Raw genomic sequence first — 5,174 nt, 5'->3', positions numbered from 1 at the left:
TGAAAACTCTTTTTTTGTTTCCTTTGTTGCTTTATTTATTTTATTTTGTTTCTACTTACAACAAAATACTTATTGTTGCTATTTTTATTTTTTTCAGTTTTTTGTTCTGTTTTCTGCATTATTTATTTTTTGTTGTTTTTTGCTTTATTTTTTAATTCTTTTTGCTTTTAGTTTTAGAAAAATTATAAACTTTCTGTTAGTGCCATTAGTTTTCAAATTTGGAAACTCTTTTTTTGTTTTCTTTGTTGCTTTATTTATAAACCGGTGTGAGCGCCCTTCGGTTGGCGAGGTTTTAAAATTCATAGTTTTCAAATGAACTCTGAAAAAGTTGGCATAGCATGTGCATGTACAAAACGGACAATGGTATCATACTCGTCTGTTACAAAGTTGGCATGTTATCATCATAATAGTTGCGGGAGAAAGTCTTCACTTTTTCTTCGCTTGTGTCGTTTGCTTATTGCGCCGTAACCATGGATAATCTTCATCGTTTATCAGGATGCTTGGGTCAGCCTTGACTTTGACGGGGGGAATTTCATGAAACTTTTCATACTCTTCAGACATGTCTGTCTTGCCCTCCACTCCCAGGATGTCCCTTTTTCCTGAAAGAACTATGTGGCGCTTTGGCTCATTGTATGATGTATTCGCTTCCTTATCTTTTCTTTTCCTCGGTCTGGTAGACATGTCCTTCACATAGATAACCTGTGCCACATCATTGGCTAGGACAAACGGTTCGTCAGTGTACCCAAGATTTTTTAGATCCACTGTGGTCATTCCGTACTGTGGGTCTACCTGTACCCCGCCTCCTGACAGATTGACCCACTTGCACTTAAACAAAGGGACCTTAAAATATACTCTGTAGTCAAGATCCCATATGTCTGCTATGTAACCATAATATGTGTCATTTCCATTGTCGGTTGCTACATCAAAGCGGACACCGCTGTTTTGGTTGGTGCTCTTTTCATCTTGGTCAATCGTGTAAAATGTATTCCCATTTATCTCGTATCCTTTCCAAATCATTACAGTCGAAGATGGTCCCCTGGACAACAAGTACAACTCATCACAAACAGTGCTGTCACCTCTGAGACGTGTTTCCAACCAACTGCTGAAAGGCCTGATGTGTTCACATGTAATCCAGTCGTCGCACTGCTCCGGGTGTTTGGAGCGTAGACTGTTCTTGTGTTCATCGACATACGGGGTCACCAAGGTAGAGTTCTGTAGAACTGTGTAGTGTGCTTGAGACCAAGAATATCTGTCCCTGCATATTATTGAGTCCCTTCCAAGCGTGCCTTTTCCAGTCAGTCTCCCCTCATACCGCGATTTAGGGAGACCTATCTTCTTAAGGGCAGGAATGAAGTCAACACAAAACCCGATGACATCCTCTGTTTGATGGCCCATGGAGATGCTTCCTTCTAGCCTAGCGCGGTTACGAACATATTTCTTTAGGACTCCCATGAACCTCTCAAAGGGGTACATATTGTGTAGAAATACGGGCCCCAGAATGACAATCTCGTCGACTAGATGAACTAGGACGTGCGTCATGATATTGAAGAAGGATGGTGGGAACACCAGCTCGAAACTGACAAGACATTGCGCCACATCACTCCTTAGCGTTGGTACGATTTCTGGATCGATCACCTTCTGAGATATTGCATTGAGGAATGCACATAGCTTCACAATGGCTAGTCGGACGTTTTCCGGTAGAAGCCCCCTCAATGCAACCGGAATCAGTTGCGTCATAATCACGTGGCAGTCATGAGACTTTAGGTTCTGGAACTTTTTCTCTGGCATATTTATTATTCCCTTTATATTCGACGAGAAGCCAGTCGGGACCTTCATACTGAGCAGGCATTGAAAGAATATTTCTTTCTCTTCTTTCGTAAGAGCGTAGCTGGCAGGACCTTCATACTGCTTCGGAGGCATGCCCTCTTTTTCGTGCAAGCGTTGCAGGTCCTCTCGTGCCTCAGGTGTATCTTTTGTCTTCCCATACACGCCCAAGAAGCCTAGCAGGTTCACGCAAAGGTTCTTCGTCACGTGCATCACGTCGATCGAAGAGCGGACCTCTAGGTATTTCCAGTAGGGTAGGTCCCAAAATATAGATTTCTTCTTCCACATGGGTGCGTGATTCTCAGCGTCATTCGGAACAGCTAGTCCGCCGGGACCCTTTCCAAAGATTACGTGTAAATCATTGACCATAGCAAGTACGTGATCACCGGTACGCATGGTGGGCTTCTTCCGGTGATCTGTCTCGCCTTTGAAATGCTTGCCTTTCTTTCGACATTGATGGTTGGTCGGAAGAAATCGACGATGGCCCAGGTACACATTCTTCCTGTAGCTTGCCAGGTATATACTATCGGTGTCAAGTAAACAGTGCGTGCATATGTGGTATCCCTTGTTTGTCTGTCCTGAAAGGTTACTGAGAGCGGGCCAATCGTTGATGGTCACGAACAGCAACGCCTTTAGGTTAAATTCCTCCTGTTTGTGCTCATCCCACGTACGTACACCGTTTCCATTCGACAGCTGTAAAAGTTCTTCAACTAATGGCCTTAGGTACACATCAATGTCGTTGCCGGGTTGCTTAGGGCCTTGGATGAGAACTAGCATCATAATGAACTTCCGCTTCATGCACATCCAAGGAGGAAGGTTATACATACATAGAGTCACCGGCCAGGTGCTGTGATTGCTGCTCTGCTCCCCGAAAGGATTTATGCCATCCGCGCTTAAAGCAAACCATACGTTCCTTGGGTCCTTTGCAAACTCATCCCAGTACTTTATCTCAATTTTTCTCCACTGCGACCCGTCAGCGGGTGCTCTCAACTTCCCGTCTTTCTTACGGTCCTCACTGTGCCATCGCATCAACTTGGCATGCTCTCCGTTTCTGAACAGACGTTTCAACCGTGGTATTATAGGAGCATACCACATCACCTTCGCAGGAACCCTCTTCCTGGGAGGCTCGCCGTCAACATCACCAGGGTCATCTCGTCTGATCTTATACCGCAATGCACCGCATACCGGGCATGCGTTCAGATCCTTGTAGGCACCGCGGTAGAGGATGCAGTCATTAGGGCATGCATGTATCTTCTCAACCTCCAATCCTAGAGGGCATACGACCTTCTTTGCTGCGTATGTACTGTCGGGAAATTCGTTATCCTTTGGAAGCTTCTTCTTCATTATTTTTAGTAGCTTCTCAAATCCTTTATCAGGCACAGCATTCTCTGCCTTCCACTGCAGGAATTCGAGTACGGTACCGAGCTTTGTGTTGCCATCTTCACAATTGGGGTACAACCCCTTTTTGTGATCCTCTAACATGCGATCGAACTTCAGCTTCTCCTTTTGACTTTCACATTGTGTCCTTGCATCGACAATGACCCGGCGGAGATCATCATCATCGGGCACATCGTCTGGTTCCTCTTGATCTTCAGCAGCTTCGCCCATTGCAGCACCATCGTGCACATCGTCTGGTGCATCTTGATGTTCAGTAGCATCACCGTATTCAGGGGGCACATAGTTGTCATCGTACTCTTCTTCCTCGCCGTCTTCCATCATAACCCCTATTTCTCTGTGCCTCGTCCAAACATTATAGTGTGGCATGAAACCCTTGTAAAGCAGGTGGGTGTGAAGGATTTTCCGGTCAGAGTAAGACTTCGTATTCCCACATATAGGGCATGGACAACACATAAAACCATTCTGCTTGTTTGCCTCAGCCACTTCGAGAAAATCATGCACGCCCTTAATGTACTCGGAGGTGTGTCTGTCACCGTACATCCATTGCCGGTTCATCTGCGTGCATTATATATAATTAAGTGTGTCAAAAATCATTACAGAACATCATGAATAGATAATTAAGTGTCCAAATTAATAGAAGTTCATCATCACATAAAAACCAAAGTAGATACATAGTTCTCATCTAACAACATAAAGCTCTGCAGAGCATCTAAATTAATTAAACCATACATTGAAACTATGTAAAACATTTCAATGCGAAAACAAATGTGATCATAATCGCAACCAAGGTAACAACTGATCCAATGGCATAATGATACCAAGCCTCGGTATGAATGGCATATTTTCTAATCTTTCTCATCTTCAAGCGCATTGCATCCATCTTGATCTTGTGATCATCGACGACATCCGCAACATGCAACTCCAATATCATCTTCTCCTCCTTAAGTTTTTTTATTTTTTCCTTCAAGAAATTGTTTTCTTCTTCAACTAAATTTAACCTCTCGACAATAGGGTCGGTTGGAATTTCCGGTTCAACAACCTCCTAGATAAATAAAATCTATGTCACGTTGGTCGGCATAATTTTCATAAACAATAAATGAACCAATAGTTATGAAAAGATAATATATACCACATCCGAATCATAGACAGGACGAGGGCCGACGGGGGCGGATACCAAAACCATCGGCGCACTATATAAGATGCAATAATAAAAGTAAGAAAATAATACAAGTATCTATCTAAACAAACAAGTAATAATATTTTTCCTTTCAGAAAGAAGATAAGAACAAGAGGCTCACCACGGTGGTGCCGGCGATGAGATCGGCGCGGGTGATCGACGGCGGTGAAGACGGGGACGGGGCGTGATGGACCACTAAACCTAGATAAATATTGAGGAAAATGGAGCTTGGCGGTCGAGCTTGGAGAGGAGAAACCTTAAGTAGTGTGGCTCGGGCATTCCATCGAACACCTTGTGTGCATAGGAGGTGAGCTAGAGCACCACCAAGCCCTCTCCCCCTCGGCCAGAAAAAACAGAGCAGTGTGCTCTGCTCTTGCGCGAGGGGCTATATATAGGCACCACTATTGGTCCCGGTTGGTGGCATGAACCGGGACTAAAGGTAACCCTTTTGGTCCCGGTTTATGCCACCAACCGGGACCAATAGTGGTGGGCCAGGACCCAGGACCATTGGTCCCGGTTCGTCCCACCAACCAGGACCAAAAGGTCCGGACGAACCGGGACCAATGGCCCACGTGGCCCGGCCGGCCCCCTGGGCTCACGAACCGGGGCAAATAGCTCCATTGGTCCCGGTTCTGGATTGCACCGGGACTAATGGGCTAAACTGGCCTGGACGAAAGCCCTGTTTTCTACTAGTGATTGCTAACCTTCCCCCTTCTAACCCTTTCCCCCTCGCCCCCCGCGCCAGACCCCCCTCCATCTCGACCGCGCGCTATAC

The sequence above is a fragment of the Triticum aestivum genome, chromosome 4B (genome assembly GCF_018294505.1).
Source record: "Triticum aestivum cultivar Chinese Spring chromosome 4B, IWGSC CS RefSeq v2.1, whole genome shotgun sequence".
NCBI classification, from domain to species: Eukaryota; Viridiplantae; Streptophyta; class Magnoliopsida; order Poales; family Poaceae; genus Triticum; species Triticum aestivum.
Note: the sequence above shows the minus strand (reverse complement) of the source record.